The sequence below is a fragment of the Pongo abelii genome, chromosome 8 (genome assembly GCF_028885655.2).
Source record: "Pongo abelii isolate AG06213 chromosome 8, NHGRI_mPonAbe1-v2.0_pri, whole genome shotgun sequence".
Lineage (NCBI taxonomy): Eukaryota > Metazoa > Chordata > Mammalia > Primates > Hominidae > Pongo > Pongo abelii.
Window position 1 is genome coordinate 57,516,677 of NC_071993.2, and position 22,693 is coordinate 57,539,369.

The 22,693-nt window shown below is 40.7% G+C and overlaps 1 protein-coding gene across 1 annotated transcript in view; it reads right to left on the reverse strand.

Annotated features, from left to right (window-relative positions):
- Positions 1-15,332, reverse strand: part of LOC100451245 (melanopsin) — a 122,658-nt gene extending 107,326 nt beyond the window's left edge. Inside the window, exon 1 of the mRNA XM_063727587.1 lies at positions 15,273-15,332. The gene's annotated coding sequence lies outside the window, so the exon portion shown is untranslated. The remainder of the gene's footprint in view (positions 1-15,272) is intronic.
- Positions 15,333-22,693: the final 7,361 nt, after the last annotated feature.

A 22,693-nucleotide genomic window follows, 5' to 3' on the forward strand; every position in this document is an offset into this window, starting at 1 on the left:
AGAGCCCCAGAAGGAAAGGATTAGGCAAGGAGGTGGGGGGGAGAAAATTATTTGAATAATTTCAACATGGAATTATTCATTATTTGAAGGAAAAGAATGAGAGAGGGTAAGTGGGAGTATCCTGTCTTAAGATCCTAACATTATAATTGAAATGGTATAATACTAATACAAAGTAGACTTGATATGCCAGTCACAGTGGCTCACACCCGTAATCCCAGCACTTTGGGAGATCTAGTCAGACAGATCACTTGAGGCCAGGAGTTCAAGACAAACCTGGCCAACATGGGGAAACCCCACCTCTACTTAATATACAAAAATTAGATGGGTGTGGTGGTGTACAACTATAGTCCCCGCTACTCGGGAGGCTGAGGCACGAGAATCACTTGAACCCAGGAGGCGGAGGTTGCAGTGAGCAATGATCGCACATACCATTGCACTTCAGCCTGGGCAACAGAGTGAGGCTCTGTCTCAAAAGAGGAAAGAAAGAAAAAAAAGAAAAAGTAGACTTGATAAATTAAGTTTACATATTGTAGTCTTCAGAGAAACTACTACAAACATAGTAGAAAGAGCTGTAGATAAAATACCAATAAAGGAGATGAAATGTGGTACTAAAAAAATAATGCCCTATTAACCCAAAAGAAACCAAGAGAGACAATACAAAGAACAAGTAGCACAAATAAACAAATAGCAAGATTGTATTCTTAAACCCAACCACATAAAAATTACATTAAGTGAAAAACAAATTAAATAAAAGGAATAAATTGGGAAACTGTATAATAGAGCAAAACATTACTGTTATTTACAGAAGATACAAGTTGAAAACAAAATGGATAAGCTCTACCCTAAAACCACTAAGCATAAAAAAAAAAAGACTGGCATGCCTATACTATTAATATTATCAAAGACATCTTAAGGTAAGGATATTACCATAGATAAAGAGGGACATTTCATAATGACAAAAGGGTTAATTAATCAAGATAACATGAGAATCCTAAATATGTATATACGTAATAACAAAGCTTCATGTTCTATGAAAAAAAATTTTTTTTAATTAAAATTAAAAAATTGGATTTGGCTGTTCTATGAACAAAATTTTTAAAAATTTTAAGCTTCAAAACATACTGAGAAAAAAAGGACAGAAATAAAAGAGTAAATAAATAAATCCTCAGAGTTGGAGATTTTTGACTCCCAACAATGGGGCTCTTTCAAGAATATGAAAGCAGAGAGGGTTGAAGAGTTGGGACTAGTTAGTCGATGTACCTCAGTGGAAGTGAGAAGTACAATTTCCAGCTTCAGTTATAAGGGGTGAGATGAGGCTAAGTAAAGAAGATCTGTGGCAAGGTTGGAGGCCAGAGTATCAGAATCAGTGAATGATTTGGTATGAGGTGAGAGAGGACAGGTGGCCCAGGATGAATGCTGGCCTCAGCAAGGGTATGGGAACCACCTTTATGGAATGCCAGGTGGGAGAGTTGCAAAAACCAGAGGTCCCTGAGGAGCATCCTTTGCCCATAGAAATGGGTAGTTCCTGGTAGTTCCACAAGTGCATGCTGGACAGAACTGCTTACTACGTGTAGGGAGATAATCCAGGTGTGGAAGGAAAAGTCCAATTACCTCCTCACTTTGGTTTTTCCAGACTATTCTCTGTGGGACCCTGCTTCAGAAGTGTGAAATGCCAGATACCATTTCCATCTCTCAGAGGGTTACAACGCACAGTGGCATAAAGGCTATTGGATGCCTGTTGGAAATATATCTGCTTTTTTTTTCTTTTCTGTTTATGAGTGTATGAGGTAATATAAATGTTAATTAGCTCAATTCAGCCATTCCACAATATATACATATTTCTTTTTTAAAATCTCCTATGGAAAGGGTGTATACTTATTCCAAATATCATGTTACACCTGATAAATATATATAATTTTTTGTCGATTTTCTGTCAACAATTACAGAAGTAGCACATAGTTTATGGTAGAACCAGGATTCTGGACACGTGACCTCAGTTTGATCAATCAGATTTTTTTTTTTTCTGAATCTTTGAAAATTGAGCTAATGTTGCAAGAACACTAGGATAAGTCACAAGCCTTTCAGCACATGGCCAGGCGCAGTGGCTCATGCCTATAATCCCAGCTCTTGGGGAAGCTGAGGTGAGTGGATCACCTGAGGTAAGGAGTTCAAGACCAGCCTGGCCAACATAGTGAAACCCTGTCTCTACTGAAAATACAAAAATTAGCTGGGCATGGTGGTGCGTGCCTGTAATCTCAGCTACTCCAGAGACTGAGGCACAAGAGTCACTTCAACTGGTTAAACCCGGGAGGCGGAAGTTGCAGTGAGCCAAGATCGCGCCACTGCACTCCAGCCTAGGGGACAGAGTGAGACTCTGTCTCAAAAAAAAAAAAAAAAAAAAAAAGAAGGCTTTCAGCACAGCCAGGGTAGCTGATGAGCAGAGGACATTTGCTACATTTCCTCTTTCCTTCTTCTTTGTCCTCTATAGCTCTTTTGGCCACTTCTATTTACAAGCCCAGCTATTTTGAATGCATATTCAAAATAGATTATTCCTCCAATTCATAAATATACTTTGCTTCAGTTATTCATAATCGGCTGGGGTTTTTGTTTGTTTGTTTATTTTATATCCCAGAATCTCAAATGACATAGAAAGTGGTACAAAAGAATGGACTGAGGGCTAAAATCCCAAGGGAAGAGAAGGTGTTTGGCAATCATGATGCCATGAAAATAGGACAGTGAAATTCTCATTCATATTCCAAAGTGGGAATCTAGTAGCCTTTTGTATCTAGTTACAAAAGAGTTAAGTTCCCTGATGTACCTTCAGAGCAGCGAAAAAATTAAAAGTAAATTAAAAAGAGTTAAGTTCTTGCTTCTAGTCAAATAAAATTAAGTGTCCAATTGAGGCCAAGATTCTAGGAGAACACATATCATCTTCCATAGATTATTATGAGGGGTATGAGGAATTCAAACAACCCAGCATAGGGTCACTTCTTCCAAATGTATAACTTAGAACATAATGACAAAATCAGTTCCCTAAATTCTTATCTGAAAGCATGGAGCAAAACTGAAGACTGTTGTTTGATCCTGATGAATGATCTTTTAAATTGTGATAAAATATACATGGCATAAAATGTATCGTTTTAACCATTTTTAAGTATACAATTTAGTGGCATTAAGTATGTTAACATTGTTTGGGAGGCCGAGGTGGGTGGATCACGAGGTCAGGAGATGCAGACCATCCTGGCTAACAGGGTGAAACCCCGTCTCTACTAAAAATACAAAAAATCAGCCGGGCGTGGTCGCGGGCGCCTGTAGTCCCAGCTACTCGGGAGGCTGAGGCAGGAGAATGGCGTGAACCCGGGAGGCGGAGCTTGCAGTGAGCCGAGATCAGGCCACTGCACTCCACCCTGGGTGACAGGGCCAGACTCCGTTTCAAAAACAAACAAACAAACAAACAAACATTGTTGTGCAACTATCACCACTAACAATCTCTAGAATTGTTAAAAATTGAAACTCTGCACCCATTAAACAATAACTCCCTATTCTCCCTTCACAACAGCCACTGGTAACCACTATTCTACTTTCTGAATCTATGACTTTGCCTATTCTAGGTACCTCATATAAGTGAAATGATACAATATTGGCCTTCTGTCTTCAGTGTTTTTCCATAGGTTTTCTATTTCTTGTATTATTTGTCTCTGCTTGACTATTATTTCCTTCCTTCTGACAGCTTTGGGTTTAATTTGTGCTTTTTCTAGTCCCTTAAGGTGTAAAGTTAGGTTGTTGATTTGAGGTCTTTCTCCTTCTTAAAGTAATCATTTATAGCTATAAATTTCCTTCTTAGGAGTGCTCCTGTAAGTTTTGTCATGCTGCTTTTTTTTTTTTTCTTTTTGAAACAGGTGATCACCTGTCACCCAGGCTGGAGTGCAGTGGCACGATCTTGGCTTACTACAACCTCTGTCTTCCAGGCTCAAGCCATCCTCCTATCAATTCGTGCCAAGTAGCTGGGACTGCAGGCATGCACCACCATGCCTGGCTAATTTGTTGTGTTTTTGGTAGAGACAGGGTTTCACCATATTGCCCAGGTGGGTTTCAAACTCCTGAACTCAAGTGATTTGCCTACCTTGACCCCCCAAAGTGCTGGGATAACAGGCATGAGCCACCACACCCAGCCTGGCATGCTGCATTTTTGTTTTCATTTGTCTCAAGATATTTTCTATTTTGCTTTGTGATTTCTTTTTTGACCCGTTGGTTATGTAAGAGTATATTGCTTAATATCCATGTTTTTGTGGTTTTTCCAGCTTTCCTTCTGTTATTGATTTCTAGTTTAATTCTATTGTGATAAAAAAGATACTTTGTATGATTTCAATCTATTAAAATTTATTGACTAGTTTTGTGACCTATAATGTGGTCTCTCTTAGAGAACGCTCCATGTGCTCTTGAGAAAAATGGTATATTCTCTTATACATGTCTGTTAGGTTCAGTTGGTTTATAGTGTTTGTTTTAGTCTATTTAGAGTGTTATAACAAAATATAATAAACTGGGTGGCTTATGAACAATGCAAACTTATTTCTCACAGTTCTGGAGGCTGGGAAGTCCAAGATGAAGGCATCAGTAAATTTGGCGTCTGGTGAGGGCCTGCTTCCCTATAGACAACCATCTTTTCACTGTTACCTCGTGTGGTTGGAGGACTGAGGGATCTGTCTGGGGTCTCTTTTGTAAGGGCACTGTTCTCCTTCATGAGGAATCTGCTGTCATAACCTAACTTTCCAAAGTCCCCACCTCCTAATACCATTATGTTTGGGGTTGGATTTCAAGATATGAATATTGGGGGAACATAAACATTCTGTCCATTGCAGTATTGCTCAAGTCTTCTATTTCCTTATTCATCTTTGATCTGGTTGTGGTATTCATCATTGAAAGTGGAATATTTAAGTGTCCAGTTATTTTTATTTTTATTTTTTTGAGATGGAGTTTCGCTGTTGTTGCCCAGGCTGGAGTGCAATGGTGTGATCTCAGCTCACTGCAAACTCTGCCTCCTGTGTTCAAGTGATTCTCCTGCCTCAGTCTCCCAAATAACTGGGATTACAGGCATGTGCCACCATGCCCAGCTATTTTTGTATTTAATATAGATGGGGTTTCTCCATGTTGGTCAGGCTGGTCTCAAACTCCTGATCTCAGGTGATCTGCCCGCCTCGGCCTCCCAAAGTGCTGGGATTACAGGCACGAGCCATTGCGCCCAGCCAAGTGTCTGATTATTATTGTAGAACTGTTTCTCCCTTCAATTCTGTAAGTGTTTGCTTCATATATTTTGGAGATGTGATGTTGGGTTCATATGTTTATAATTGTTATATCTTATTGCTGTTTTAACCATTTTATCAATAGACAATGTCTTCCTTTGTCTCTTGTAACTATTTTTAATTTGAAGTCTGTTTTGTCTGATTTTATTATAGCCACCCCAGTCAATCTTTTAGTTACTATTTGCATGGAATATCTTTTTCTATCCTGTCATTTTCTATCTGTTTGTGTCCTTAGCTCTAAAATGAGTCTCTTATTGACAGCATGTAGTTGAATCATTCTGCCGTTCTATTCCTTTTGACTGGGGATTTTAACCTATTTACGTTTAAAGTAATTACTGATAAGGAAAGATTTGCTTTTGCTGCTTTATTATTTGTTTTTTATGTCTTATAGCTTTGTTGGCTCTTACTTGCTCCTTTACTCTCATCTGCTGTGTTTAGTTACATTTTTTCGGTGCCACATTTTGATTTCTTTCTCATTTCCTTTTGTATTTATTCTATCAATATTTATTTTATTTTATTTTAAGTTCTGGGGTACATGTGCAGGATGTGCAGGTTTGTTACATAGGTAAACATGTGCCATGGTGGTTTCCTATGCCTGTCAACCCATCACCTAGGTATTAAGCCCAGAATGCATTAGCTATTCTTCCTCATGCTCTCTCTCCCCCAATGCCCCACCTCCACAACAGGCCCCAGGGGTCCCTGTGTCCATGTGTTCTCATTGTTCAGCTCCCACTTATAAATGAGGACATGTAGTGTTTGGCCTTCTGTTCCTGCATTAGTTATATCAATATTTTTTGATAGAACAATTTTTGATTACCTTGGGGATTACACATAACATCCTAAAGTTATAGCAATCTAATTTAAATTGATGCAAACTTAACTTCAATGCCATACAAACACTCCTATAAAGCTCTTCTCTCCCCTACTTTATGGTATTAATGTCAAAATTACATCTTTATACATTGTGTACTAATTAATGTAGATTTGTAATTTTTATGTATTTGTCTTTTAAATCCTGTGGAAGAGAAAAATTGGTTTACAAACCAAAATTACAATAATACTGATTTTTATATTTGCCCATGCATTTACTAGAGATCTTTATATTTTTGTATGACTGAAAATTACTGTCTAGTGACTTTTCATTTCAACTTGAAAGACTCTATGAACTAAAAAGACAAATTATCTGCTCCTTACAAATCCAATACACAATGGTGGAACAGAGAGAGGTTACCACAAAGACATTCCATCAAAAGGGAATGAATGAAGATACAGAACGAACATTGGTCCATGGCAAGATACTGTGAGGTCCTGCTACCCTGTGTGTAGAAAATATTCCTTGAATTAGACACTTATTCTGATCTTTAGGAGGGGTTCCCAATTCATTATTCTCTATACCTTTTGACTAGCTTCTGGGAAAGGGTCCCTCCCTTTCTATTATCCTGCTTGGCATTTTCTGAAGTGGGCATTGGAGACTATGCACTCTTTGGAAGCTAAGCAGTGTTCTGAGCTTGTTTCTTGTCTATAGAAGGCTTGAGGGTTTTTTTTGTCCAGGCTTAGTGGCTCATGCTTGTAACCCAGCACTTTCTGAGGCTGAGGTGGGTTGATCACCTGAGGTCAGGAGTTCAAGACCAGCCTGGCTAACATGGCAAAACTCCATCTCTACTAAAAATACAAAAATTAGCCAGGTGTGGTGGCACATGTCTGTAATCCTAGCTACTCAGGAGGCTGAGGCAGGAGAATCACTTGAACCTGGGAGGCAGAGGTTGCAGTGAGCCAAGATTACGCCACTGCACACTCCAGCCTGGGTGACAGAGTGAGACTCTATCTCAAAAAAAAAAAAAAAAAAAAAGAATGCTGGAGGTTTTTAAGGAACATTTAATGTCACGTCCAGGCTCTTTATTTATGTGGCACTATCTAATTCTAATCAGCCTCATTTGCAACAGCATATTCATAGTTTTATGTTTTGTTTTGTTTTGTTTTGTTTTGTTTTTGAGACAGAACCTCACTCTGTCACCAGGCTGGAGTGCAATGACATGATCTTGGCTCACTGCAACCTCTGCCTCCTGGGTTCAAGTGATTCTCATGCCTCAGCCTCCCAAGTAGCTGGGATTACAGGTGTGCGCCACCACGTTCAACTAATTTTTTGTATTTTTAGTACAGACAGGATTTCACCATGTTGGCCAGGCTAGTCTTGAACTCCTGACCTCAAGTGATCCTTCCGCCTCAGCCTCCCAAAGTGCTGGGATTACAGTCATGAGCCACTGCTCCCGGCACATAGTTCTTTTCTTTTCTTTTCCTTTTTTTTTCTTTTTTTTTTTTTTTTTTGAGACAGGGTCTCACTCTGTCACCTAGGCTGGAGTGCAGTGGCACAAGTTAGTTCACTGCAACCTCTGTCTCCTGGGCTCAAGAAATCCTCCCACCTCAGCCTAAGTAGCTGGGAATATAGGCACATGCCACTATGCCTGGCTAATTTTTGTATTATTTTTTTTTTTTTGGTAGAAACAGGGTTTCACCATGTTGCCCAGGCTGGTCTCGAACTCCCGAGCTCAAGCAATCTGCCTGCCTTAGCCTCCCAAAGTGTTGAGATTACAGGCATGAGCCACCAAGCCTGGCCCACCATTCTCTTCTTGACACAGCTCCACCTATCTATCTATTTGGTACCAGGAACAAGGAGCCCATCATGCTTGGTGAGTAATATGGTTTGGATTTGTGTCCCTGCCCAAATCTCATGTCAAATTGGAGGAGGGGCCTGGTGAGAGGTGATTGGATAATGCAGGCAGATTTCTCCCTTTCTGTTCTCATGATAGTGAATGGGTTCTCATGAGATCTGATCCTGATACCAAAGCCAGGCAGAGACACAACCTAAAAAGAGAATTTTAGACCAGTATCCTTGATGAACATTAATGCAAAAATCCTCAATAAAATACTGGCAAACTGAATCCAGCAGCACATCAACAAGCTTATCCACCATGATCAGGTGGGCTTCATCCCTGGGGTGCAAGGCTGGTTCAACATATGCAAATCAATAAATGTAATCCAGCATATAAACAGAACCAAAGACAAAAACCACGTGTTTATCTCAATAGATGCAGAAAAGGCCTTTGACAAAATTCAACAACCCTTCATGCTAAAAACTCTCAATAAATTAGGTATTGATGGGATGTATCTCAAAATAATAGCTATCTATGACAAACCCACAGCCAATATCATACTGAATGGGCAAAAACTGGAAACATTCCCTTTGAAAATGGGCACAAGACAGGGATGCCCTCTCTCATCACTCCTATTCAACATAGTGTTGGAAGTTCTGGCCAGGGCAATCAGGCAGGAGAAGGAAGTAAAGGGTATTCAATTAGGAAAACAGGAAGTCAAATTGTCCCTGTTTGCAGATGACATGATAGTATATCTAGAAAACCCAATCGTCTCAGCCCAAAATCTCCTTAAGCTGGTAAGCAACTTCAGCAAAGTCTCAGGATACAAAATCAATGTGCAAAAATCACAAGCATTCTTATACACCAATAACAGACAAACAGAGAGCCAAATCATGAGTGAACTCCCATTCACAATTGCTTCAAAGAGAATAAAATGCCTAGGAATCCAACTTACAAGGGATGTGAACGACCTCTTCAAGGAGAACTACAAACCACTGCTCAATGAAATAAAAGAGGATACAAACAAATGGAAGAACACTCCATGCTCATGGGTAGGAAGAATCAATATCATGAAAATGGCCATATTGCCCAAGGTAATTTATAGATTCAATGCCATCCCCATCAATCTACCAATGACTTTCTTCACAGAATTGGAAAAAACTACTTTAAAGTTCATATGGAACCAAAAAAGAGCCCGCATCGCCAAGTCAATCCTAAGCCAAAAGAACAAAGCTGGAGGCATCATGCTACCTGACTTCAAACTATACTACAAGGCTACAGTCACCAAAACAGCATGGTACTGGTACCAAAACAGAGATATAGACCAATGGAACAGAACAGAGCCCTCAGAAATAATGCCGCATATCTACAACTATCTGATCTTTGACAAACCTGACAAAAACAAGAAATGGGGAAAGGATTCCCTATTTAATAAATGGTGCTGGGAAAACTGGCTAGCCATATGTAGAAAGCTGAAACTGGATCCCTTCCTTACACCTTATACTAAAATTAATTCAAGATGGATTAAAGACTTAAATGTTAGACCTAAAACCATAAAAACCCTAGAAGAAAACCTAGGCAATACCATTCAGGACATAGGTATGGGCAAGGACTTCATGTCTAAAACACCAAAAGCAATGGCAACAAAAGCCAAAATTGACAAATGAGATCTAATTAAACTAAAGAGCTTCTGCACAGCAAAAGAAAATACCATCAGAGTGAGCAGGCAACCTACAGAATGGGAGGAAATTTTTGCAACCTACTCATCTGACAAAGGGCTAATATCCAGAATCTACAACGAACTCCAACAAATTTACAAGAAAAAAACAAACAACCCCATCAAAAAGTGGGCGAAGGATATGAACAGACACTTCTCAAAAGAAGACATTTATGCGGCCAAAAGACACATGAAAAAATGCTCATCATCACTGGCCATCAGAGAAATGCAAATCAAAACCACAATGAGATACCATCTCACACCAGTTAAAATGGCGATCATTAAAAAGTCAGGAAACAACAGGTGCTGGAAAGGATGTGGAGAAATAGGAATACTTTTACACTGTTGGTGGGACTGTAAACTAGCTCAACCATTGTGGAAGTCAGTGTGGCAATTCCTCAGGGATCTAGAACTAGAAATACCATTTGACCCAACCATCCCATTACTGGGTATATACCCAAAGGATTATAAATCATGCTGCTATAAAGACACATGCACATGTATGTTTATAGCGGCACTATTCACAATAGCAAAGACTTGGAACCAACCTAAATGTCCAAGAATGATAGACTGGATTAAGAAAATGTGGCACATATACACCATGGAATACTATGCAGCCATAAAAAATGATGAGTTCATGTCCTTTGTAGGGACATGGATGAAACTGGAAACCATCATTCTCAGCAAACTGTCACAAGGACAAAAAACCAAACACCACATGTTCTCACTCATAGGTGAGAATTGAACAATGAGAACACATGGACACAGGAAGGGGAACATCACATACTGAGGACTGTTGTGGGGTGGGGGGAGGGGGGAGGGATAGCATTAGGAGATATACCTAATGCTAAATGACGAGTTAATGGGTGCAGCACACCAACATGGCACATGTATACATATGTAACAAACCTGCACGTTGTGCACATGTACCCTAAAACTTAAAGTATAATAGTAACAAAATAAAATAAAATAAAAAAGTATATGGCTCTTCCCCCTTCACTCTCTCTCTCTCCCCTGCTCTGCCATGGGAAGAAGGTGCTTACTTCCTTTTCACCTTCTGCCATGATTGTAAGTTTCCTGAGGCCTCCTAGTCATGCTTCCTACTAAGCCTGCAGAATTGTGAGTCAATTAAACCTCTCTACTTTATAAATTTCCCAGCCTCAGGTAGTTCTTTATAGCAGTGTGAGAATGGACTAATACAGTGAGAGAGTGTTATTGGCTGGATTATATCTTCCTGAATTTCACACATTGAAGTCCTAACTCCCAATACTTCTGAATGTGACTGTATTTGGAGACGGGGTCTTTAAAGAGATAATTAAGTTTAAATCAGGTAAATGGGGTGGACCCTAGTCCAGTATGACCAGTGTCCTTATAAAAATATATTAGGACAAGACCGGGAGTGGTGGCTCATGTCTGTAATCCCAGCACTTTGGGAGGCCAAGGCATGGTGAAGTCAAGAGTTCAAGACAAGCCTGGCCAATATGGTGAGACCCCATCTCTACTAAAAATACAAAAATTGGCTGGATGTGGTGGCATGTGCCTGTAATTCCAGCTACTTGGGATGCTGAAGCAGGAGAATTGCTTGAATCCAGGAGGCAGATGTTGCAGTGAGCCAAGATGGCACCATTGCACTCCAGCCTGGGCAACAGAGTGAGACTCCATCTCAAAAAAAAAAAAAAAAATAGGACATAGATACACATGAAGGAGAGACAATACAAAGACAAAAGAAGAAGATGGCCATCTAGAAGCAAGGGAGAGAGGCCTCATAATGAAACCAACCCTGCCAACGCCTTGATCTTGCACTTCTAGTGTCCAGAACTGTGAGAAAACAAGTTTCTGTTGTTTAAATCCCCAGTTTCTGGTACTTTGTTATGACAACCCTGGCAAACTAATACAGAGGGCAGCACTTTTGTTCTTTTCTTCCTGAACCATTACATCCAGTTGAGAGGATTTACTGGGTGACAACTAAATCTATTCAGAGATTTTATTGATGGATGTGACAGAAATAATCTTGGTTGGATCCTTGCCTGAAATATGAGTTCTAATAGTCTTTTTTGTTGTTTAAATTTCCTCTAAATTCTAGTTTATTAATTGGAAATAAAACACATTGGCTAACACGATGAAACCCTGTCTCTACCAAAAATACAAAAAATTAGCCAGGCATGGTGGCGGGCGCCTGTAGTCCCAGCTTCTTGGGAGGCTGAGGCAGGAGAACGGCGTGAACCTGGGAGGCGGAGTTTGCAGTCAGCCAAGATCGCGCCACTGCATTCCAGCCTGGGCGACAGAGCGAGACTCCATCTCAAAAAAAAAAAAAAAGTCGACTCTCAATCCTGCAAATTCCTGAGTTTCTATACTCTCTATTCCCTTCCATTCCTGCCCTACAAATTAATTCATTGTTTTCTTGGTACATCTCTTCCTTAAATTAGCATGTCATATGCAGCCAATGTTAATATTTTGTTTTCTAGTCTCTTCTCCTGGAGCTACAAGCATACAAGGTTTATTATCTAACCTTCAAGTTATTGTGGGTGATGGTTTTGTCAAATGTACCAATGGAAAACAGGTTCCAAAATTAGTTTCCTTGCCCCATCACTTGATCCCTAAGCCAATGCCACAAAACCCGGTTTTTATAAAGATGCTTCATCTCTAGGCATCAATTTTTGTATCGATCAAGATATGCTAGGCTATGTCAAAATCATAATGAGATAGAATAACATAACATAGAATAACATAATGACAAGAAAGATTTATTTCTTATTCATGCTGGATGTTTATTTGTTGCTGGGGCCTCTTCACTTTCCATCTTTTCATGCTAGGATCTAGGCTGATGGAGCAGTCATAATCTTGAACATTGCCCAACCTAAAAACGAAAAGACAGAGAGCTCCAGAGGGTGATAAATTGGTAATTAGATGCTCTGGCCCTGAAGTGACGCACATCATCTGTTTACAACTGATTGGCCAGGACTAGCCATATGGTCCCACCCAACCACAACAGAACCAGGAAGTGCAACTAACCATGTGCCCCAAAGGTGGAGCATGGGAAATATTTGGTCAACAGCATTACTCCAATTGCATATGAACCATATAATCAAATGTACCTAGGTCTGGTGACTTGAGGCCCAGCTTCACGAGAGTTGCAGCCCCTCAACCATTCCATTTCCAGACTTAAGAGGCCCCTGGCGAGCTTTAATAGGACAAGTACATAGTGTGCACCTTTCTGCTAGTCTTCCACAAAGGAATCTGTGATGATTTTGGCAGGTAACTGTGCCAAGTGAAGAGTAATCCCCAAAATTTTCAGTTACAATTGACCATGGCTCTGTGATAAAACCAATTCCTTGATACACAGACCACCAGGTTGGTTCACCAGTCAGGGTTCTCACAGTATCAGGTGATAAATGAAACTGATCAGAGTCAACAACAACTCCAAGGCATGGGGCAGCAGCAATCATTCAGGGTCATTTCCCCAGTTTTTGGATGTGTAGATGGAGCAGATGGCCTCACTGCCATGGAATTGCTCCCTGACTTAGAGGATAAGTCTATTGCAGTAGGAAAAGCCAAGCAGAAGCCACTGGAACACCCCTCCTGGCTAAGGGAGGAAATGAAGTTAACTCTCTGAATCTTGAGGCTTGAGGTTGTCGGAGTTGTATTTGTCTCATCTTTTTGAATTTTCATGTCAGCAATTGCTCCCACATAGCATGAAGGGTGTGTGCAGCTAGGGGAAGTGAGTCGGTGAGAAGCCAGCAGAGACTCAGATAAAAGCAGGTAAACCGGATGGTACCAGGGGATGGCCAATAACCAGGGACCAAATCCAGGGGATCTTCACAGAGTTCTTTATGTGATGCACGTGAGAGACCTGATCAAGGGCAGTGACAGGAGGAGTGACTTCACAAAGTCAAAGACATAATGCAGCAGGACAAGGGGAGACGGGGCCCTCTCAGGGCACGAGTCTGTCCTATAACTGGAACAGCACCTTATGTAACCCCAGGCATGACTGCTCCTTAGGCAAAGCTCAGTTTTTCCAACTTTAGTTCATCACAAGTATACAAAACTTCTGAGTCATAGAAAAAGTAGTTATGTTGGCTGGGCGCAGTGGCTCAGCCTGTAATCCCAGCACTTTGGGAGGCCCAGGTGGGTGGATCACCTGAGGTCAGGAGCTCAAGAACAGCCTGGTCAACATGGTGTAGAGACAAGCCAACTCCATCTCTACAAAAATGCAAAATTTAGCTGGGTGTGGTGGTGCCCTCCTGTAGTTCCAGCTACTCGGGGGGCTGAGGCAGGAGAATTGCTTGAACCTGGGAGGCAAAGGTTTCAGTGAGCCGAGATTGCACCACTGCAATCTAGCCTGAGAGACAGGGCGAGACTCTATCACAAAAAAAAAAAAAGAAAAGAAAAAACAGTTATGTTTATGTATACCTAATTTATTTAGTTACTCACACTTTAAACCACATATCATAGAAAGTAATATTTCCATTTATACATGCTGCATTTGCCCATTCTACATTTTCTGAAACAATTTTATTTCTAAAACTTCTACATGGATCAGGGACCTCAGGGTCTTTATCACCCCTGGAGCCTTATGTTGAGTCATCCAATAAGTTTCTTGAAAACCTCCTTTCTGAGACCAACAAGACCAAAAAGCCTTGAGGAGTTCAATTCCCTACTTACTATCATAAAGGTCTCAAGGAAATGAGTTTTCAGATGATGCACTTATCGTAGGTGGAAATGGTTGCCTGCTTGACCACTCAGCAGAGGTGTGAGGCTGGCCTGACACCAAGGGAACATCCAAAGCACTGTTTACTAAGGGGTGAGAAAAGCTAAGGACCCTGACATTTGCAACATGGTCACAACGGATTATCTCATGGACAAAGGATTTACAAGGGTTGCTTATGTTAAAAAAAAAAAAAGAGGGAAACTTTGAGAAAAGTTTTAAGACTCATATCAACAGGCTGGGCGCAGTGGCTCACACTTGTAATCCCAGCACTTTGGAAGGCTGAGGCAGGCGGATGACCTGAGGTCAGGAGTTCGAGACCAGCCTGGCCAACATGGTGAAACCCCGTCTCCACAAAAATCCAAAAAAATTAGCCAGGCGTGGTGGCACATGCCTGTAGTCCTAGCTACTTGGGAGGCTGAGGCAGGAGAGTCACTTGAACCTGGGAGGTGGAGGTTGCAGTGAGCCGAGATCATGCCACTGCACTCCAGCCTGGGCAACAGAGAGAGACTCTGTCTCAAAAAAAAAAATTATGATGTCTAGAATTTTCTTTAAACAGCCCAGTGCAAGAATTGAAGAGAAGACAGGGAGTAAGTGTGTGTGTGTGTTGGGATAGGGAGGCAAGTGAAGGGGAAACAAGATCGGCCACAGCTGATGATTAGTCAAGCTAGGCCATGAGTACCTGGGGGAGGGTTATGCCATTTTCTCTAATTTTAAGTATGACATCCTCCATAGTGAAAAATAAAACAAAATAAAATATTTGCAAAAGTTTGGTTTTTAAACTTAGGTAATTGTAGTATGAGAAGCATTATAAAAACTAGATAACAATTTCCTCTTCACTGAAAGATTCTTTGAAAACTAATAGCTCTCAATATTGGTGTCTGTGTTAGTAATGTTACCAGAGGATTCTTGCTCCCAGAGCTCCCAAGATGGTGGCGGGCGGCTTCCAAGATGGTGGCAAGCCTCGTGTTCTCTGACCTGGGGTTCTTGGCCTCATGAATTCCAAGGAATGGAATCTTGGGCCATGTGGTGAGTGTTATAGCTCTATTAGAAGCCATGGGTCACGGAAGAGAACTGTGGAACTCAGTGACTAGTGTTCAGCTCGATTAGGACGAAACTGGGCACTTAGCCGCGCAGGAACAATGGCAAGCCTTTAGCCAGATCGGAAGCAGCAATGGACGCCTTGCTGGATCAGGAGCACAGCGGACACCCTGCCGCAACTGGAGGGATGGAAGTCAGCGTCAGGTCTGCGAAGGCAGCAAACAGCAGTGGTGGATGGCGAGCTAAAGCTCAGCTCCAGCCGTAACAAACACGGACCAGAAGAGAGTGCAGTTGCAAGATTTAATAGAGTGAAAACAGAGCTCCCACACAAACGGAAGGGACCCAAAGAGGGTAGCCGTTGCAGGCTCCAATGCCTGGGTTTATATCCAGATCATTGTCCCTCCCACTGTGCTCTCAGACAGTAGATGATTGGCTATTTCTTTACTTCCTGTTTTTGCCTAATTAGCTTTTTAGTGAGCTCTCTTTACCACCTGAATGATCGGGTGTGCGATAAGTTGCAAGCCCCGTGTTTAAATGTGGATGCAGTCACCTTCCCAGCTAGGCTTAGGGATTCTTAGTCGGCCTAGAAAATCCAGCTAGTCCTGTCTCTCAATAATTTGTCCAAAGGCACACACCCGCTAAAGGTAGAGTTGGGATCTGGTCTTGCATAGCTTTATTCCCAAGCTCTCTTACTTGACAATTATGTGATACTGCGCCACAGCCAACCACTCCAGAACCTCAAACTGGTTTATTGCGCAACCCTCTCACCTGTCTTGATCTGGATTAGGACTTGCACTTGGTCAGTTGATCAGGCAGCAGTGAGCACCTATCCTGGAGAGTGGCCTACCAGCTTTGAGTATGCAATGTGCCATGGACATTGTCAATATGTTTTAAAGACAGAAAAGAGAGCTGGGTACAGTGGCTCATGCCTGTAATCCCAGCACTTTGAAAGGCTGAAGCAGGTGGATCACGTGGGCCCAGGAGTTCAAGACCAGCCTGGGCAACATAGTGAGACCCCATCTCTACAAAAAATTTAAAAATTAGCTGGCCAGGCGTGGTGGCTTACACCTGTAATCCCACACTTTGGGAGGTCAAGGTGGGTGGATCACCTGAGGGCAGGGGATAGAGACCGGCCCAACATGGCGAAACCCCGTCTCTACTAAAAAAATACAAAAATTAGCCAGGTGTGGTGGCTTGCACCTATAATCCCAGCTACTCAGGAGGCTGAGGCAGGAGAATTGCTTGAACCCAAGAGGCAGAGGTTGCAGTAAACTGAGATCATACTACTACACTCCAGCCAGGGTGACAGAGCAAGATTCCATCTCAAAAAAAAAAAAAAAAAAGCTGGGTGTGGTGGCACATGCCTGTAGTCCCAGCTACTTGGAAGGCTGAGATGGGAGGATTTCTTGAGCCCAGGAGGTCGAGGCTGCAGTGAGTTATGATCGCACCACTCCACTCCAGCCTGGGCAACAGAGTAAGACTGTCTCAAAAGAAAAGTTAGAAAAAAAAAGGAAGGAAAGGAGAACATGTGTCAATCTGGAAAGTCAGTTAAGTGGAGCTTGGTTAAGAGAGCTGCTATTGTATTTTTGAGGAAACAATGTATTAGTCAGCTTTGCTATGATAACAAACAGCAACCCCCACCACCTAATCTTATGGCTTACTATAATATACATTGATTTCTCATTCACATTGCATGTTGGTGTCTGCAAATCAGTGGTGGTGGCTCAGCTTCATGTATCATCTCATTCCAGGACTAGCCTGAAGGAGCAGCCTCTTTTTAGGACATGTCATTCTTGTGGCAAAGGGAAACAAACAGGGGACAGAGCTGAAACATCTAATGGCTCTTAAGGTTTGGCTCATCTGTGGTGGATATTACTCCTGTTCACATCCCATTGGCCAAAGCAGGTCAAAGAACTATACTCTGACTTCGGAAAGCCACTGCAGATTGCATGTATAATCCTCTTACAGGAAAGGAAGCAGATGGTTGGAATCAATAATCCAATCACCTGCATATTCTAAGATGTTAACTATTGCTGCAGTAGAGTGTATGAATATTGCTGTTATTTTTCCATTCTCATATTTCTCATTTTTACAGTATTTATGCCATTTTTATAACTCGATATTTATCCTATTAGGGTAAATTATAATGTCTGGAAGAGCTCACCTTGCCCATTATCTGGCCTTTGTTGGAGGAATTTGCTGACTATGAAAATCATACCATTCACCTTGTACCAATCAATCTGTCCACTTGACTTCCTTTTGAACAGAGTCCAGATTGTTTCAATTACTAATTACTACATTGTGACTGAAAATTGAGCACTTATAAGCATTAGTGAAAATATATGTATGAGAGAGGCTGACATATATTAGATATTCAAAAAGACTTCTTTAATCTAAATTATGGGTTATTTACATGGATAAATTTTCTAACACAACATAATAAAAACATCTGGTTTCACTTGTAGCATTTTATTTTGTAGTTCACTTTCCATTACAAAAGTGATAAATGTTCATTTTAGAAAATTATAAATACGTAATTTTCAAAATTATAAAAATATTAAAAAGCAAAAAGCAGTAGATAAAAGCACTAGTTATCTCACCACCCCGAGATAACCACTTTTAGCATTTTAGTCAGTATATTTTCAGTGATATTTCCAGCATATGTAACTATATTAAAAGGGTTCATATTATGATTGACTAGTTTCAATTCTCATTATGGTATGACTTCTCTATGCCATTAGACATTATCCTATAGTATTAATGGCTGTGCAATATCTTATCCTACGAGAGAAGCCGATTTTATTTTAACTAGTCTTCTGTTAATTATCAATTTTGTTAAAAATTCCTTTATAAGTGAATAATTTCAAACATCTATAATTAATTATTTCCATAGGCAGATTTCTGGGATCAGAAATTCTGGAGCAAATTATTATGTACAGTTTTAAGTGCCACAGTATTGAATTACAAGAAAAATACTCAAAATCACTCTACTTTGTAATATTATATATGACTGCAGATCATCTGTGGTATTTGTCCTCCTGCATTCCCCAGTCCGCTGAAGAGATACCAAGGTATTCTTCAATGTTAAAACAAGTAGAAAACTTTCACATGCAGAAATAGTTAACTAGATAATTTGGAACTACCCTCCCACCAGACACAACTAAAATAATCCATATGGAATATAAAAAGCTTCTGGCCAGGTGTGGAGGCTCATGCCTATAACCCCAGCACATTGGGAGGCTGAGGCAGGTGGATCACCTGAGGCCAGGAGTTCGAGACCAGCCTGACCAATATGGCAAAACCCTGTCTCTACTAAAAATACAAAAATTAGCCAGGCGTGGTGGCACATGCCTGTAGTCTCAGCTACTCGGGAGGCTGAGGCATGAGAATTGCTTGAACCCAGGAGGTGGAAACTGCAGTGAGCCAAGATTGTGCCACTGCACTCCAGCCTAGGCAACAGAGTAAGGCTCTGTCTCAAAACAAACCAGAAACAAAAAAAAGCTTCTTTCTAAAACATCGAAAAGCTAACAAGTCACAAGAAATTGTCTTGACGATTATTGTCAAGGGTCAATATCCCTTGGTAGAAATCCAGAGAGAAGAGCTCGGCATTTGGGCCACTTTTGTCAATCAGAAAAGGTAGTTAAAACACTGAGGAGGCTCGGCCTTTCCAAGGGAAGGGTAACTCTGGAAAACCACCCCATACTTTAGAAGTGGAATTTTGATTGACTAAACCCTGAAAGTAAAAATAAACAAAAAGTAAACTAGCCTTCCCCTTTACTGTAGCTCAGTTTCAAGAAATCTGGGTGATTCAGAAAAATCTCAAGCACTAAAATGGATTACAGAGGTCCTGGATTGCTAATGTCCCCACACATTTGCAAAAGTAAATGAAAATCATTTCTAAAGGAAGATATCATCCTAGTACTAAAATTGCTCCAATAAATTTTTCAAGTACAGTTTCTAACACAGAATCAAAGATAACCAGGCATAACAAGAAATAAAACAAGAACAAAAGTAAGCAGGAACAACAGAAAACAGAAAGAGGCTCACAGATACTCCAGATAGTGGAATTACTAGACAGAGATGAGGGGGGATAAAACTATCTTACTATCATCGTAGGGATAAAAACTGAACTCAAAAATTTCAGTAAAATATTGGAAACTATAAAAACAGACATTGAAGATTCAGGAACTAAAAAACATAATAACACAAATTAAAAACTCAATGGATGAGTCTAAAAACAGAGTAAATAAATAAGACAAGTTAGAAGAATTCATCCAGAATGGAGCACAGAGAGATAAATGGATGACAAATGGAAGAGAAGATTAGAGACATAGAGGGCACAGTAAGAAAGACCAATATACATTTAATTGGAATTCCAGAAGAAAGAAGAAATAGGGCAAAAGCAATACTTGAATAATGAATGAGACTTCCAGAACTGATGATTCAAGGACATGATGCAGAAATGGTGACGAAAGATATCAGTCCACAGATTCAAGAAGCCCTCAAAATCACACACAGTACTTAATTTATTTATTTACTTAGAGGCAGAGTCTCACTCTGTCACCCAAGCTGGAGTGCAGTGATGTGATCATAGCTCACTACAGCCTTGAACCCCCAGGCTCAAGTGATTCTGTCACCTCAGCTTCCTGAGTAGTTGGGGATACAGACATGAGCCACCATGCTCTGCTAATTTTCTTTCTTTCTTTTTTTTTTTTTTTGTAGAGACAGGGTCTCGCTAAGTTGCCTAGGCTGGTCTTGAACTCCTGGCCTCAAGCAATCCTTCCATTCAGTCTCCCAAAGTGTTGGGATTGCAGGCGTGAGCCACTACATCCAGCCATACACAGCATTAACATAAATCACACCCAGATGTTTCATTGTAAAACTGCAGAAAACCAAAAATAAAGAGAAAATTTTAAAAACAAGCAGAACAGAAAAAAGTAGATTATCTTCAGAGGAACAGACAGATTGACAGCTGATTTCTTATTAGCAACTACAAAATCCAGAAGACAGTGAAATTATGTTTAATGTGATAAAAGAAAATAACAACTTAGAATTTTATATTTAGTAAAATATCCTTCAAAAGTGAAATTTTTTGGCTGGGCACACTGACTCACACCTGTAATCCCAGAACTTTGAAAGGCCGAGGCAGGCAGATCACTTTAGGTCAGGAGTATGAGACCAGCCTGGTCAACATGGTGAAACCCCATCTCTACTAAAAATACAAAAATTATCTGGGTATGGTGGTGGGCACCTGTAATCCCAGCTACTCAGGAGGCTGAGGCAGGAGAATTGCTTGAACCCAGGAGGCAGAGGTTGCAGTGAGCCAAGATAGTGCCACTGCACTCCAGCCTGGGTAACAGAGGGAGATTGTCTCAAAAAAATATATTATTTTTATTTTTGAGATAGGGTTTCACTCTCCCACCCAAACTCATGCCACCCATTGCAGTGGCATGATCACGGCTCACCACAGTCTTGACTTCCTGGGCTCAGGTGATCCTCCTACCTCAGCCTCCTGAGTAGCTGGGACTACAGTCACCTGACACCATGCCCGGCTAATTTTTGTATTTTTTGTAGAAACAGGGTTTCACCATGTTTCTCAGGCTGGTCGTAAACTCCTGGGCTCAAGAGATCCACTCGCCTCAGCCTCCCAAAGTGCTAGGATTACAGGCATGAACCACCATGCCCAGCCAAGAATGAAGTTTAAATAAACACATTTTTAGGGAAACAAAAACAAAATAATTTGTTTTCAGAAGGCCACACTGAAGGAAAAACTAAACAGGTCTCATCTCTTCAGATAGAGGGAAATGATTCTAGAAGAAAGATTGGAGATTCAGGAAGAAAAGAAAACCAATGAAATGGTAGATATTTGGATAAGTCTAATGAATATTGACTGTGTAAGACAACAATTATAATATCTTGTAGGGTTTTGCCGGGCGCGGTGGCTCACGCCTGTAATCCCAGCACTTTGGGAGGACGAGGCGGGCGGATCACGAGGTCAGGAGATCGAGACCATCCTGGCTAACACGGTGAAACCCCGTCTCTACTAAAAATACAAAAAATTAGCCAGGCGTGGTGGTGAGTGCCTGTAGTCCCAGCTACTCGGGAGGCTGAGGCAGGAAATTGAACGTGAACCCGGGAGGCAGAGCTTGCAGTGAGCCAAGATCGAGCCACTGCACTCCATCCAGCCTGGGCAACAGAGCGAGACTCCGTCTCAAAAAAAAAAAAAAAAAAAAAAATCTTGTAGGGTTTTAAAGAAATGTAGAATTAAAATCGATCACATAGCACAAAAATTGTATATGTGGTAAATGGGGTTAAAATAGTCTAAGGTCCTTGCATTCCTGGGAAGAGGTAAAATTCTAATTAATATTAGTATTTAATAAGTCAGAGATACATGCCATAATATCTAAGATAAACATGAATGTCTTAATTTAAAATTAATTAACTCATGCAAAAAGAACACAAGAAAATATTTTTTAAAAAGAGTGCTAAGAAGACAGTATAAATAGAAATCATATAGTTTGATGGTAGAGTTGAACCCAAATACACTAATAATTACATTAAATGTAAATGGACTACATGGTTTAGTTAAAATTCAAAGATTGTCAGACTGAATGAAAAAGCAAAACCCAAATATATTCTGTTTACATGAAACACATCTAAAACATAAGGATATAAGAAGTTTGAAAGTAAAAGAATAGAAAAAGGTATACCACACTAATACTGATCAAAATAAAACTGGTATAGTTATATGTAGAAAATTGTGTTTTTCCAAAAATGCAAAAGTAATATTTCTGGTTCTACATGTTCTTACAGAACTTTTACACTCCTTCATTAAGAGTCTATTTCACCTTCTCCTGAATCTAGACAGGCCTTTGTGACTGCCTTGATGAACAGAATATAGTGAAAATGATACTGCATGACTTTAGAATGTAGGTCATAAAACACAATATAGCTTCTGCTTGATTCTTTCTCTAAGAATACAGACCCAGCCAGGCGCAGTGGCTCAAGCCTGTAATCCCAGTACTTTGGGAGGCTGAGGTGGACGGATCACGAGGTCAGGAGATCGAGACCATCCTGGCTAACACGGTGAAACCCCGTCTCTACTAAAAATACAAAAAATTAGCCAGGCGTGGTGGTGAGTGCCTGTGGTCCCAGCTACTCGGGAGGCTGAGGCAGGAGATTGAACGTGAACTTGGGAGGCAGAGCTTGCAGTGAGCCAAGATCGAGCCACTGCACTCCATCCAGCCTGGGCAACAGAGCGAGACTCCGTCTCAAAAAA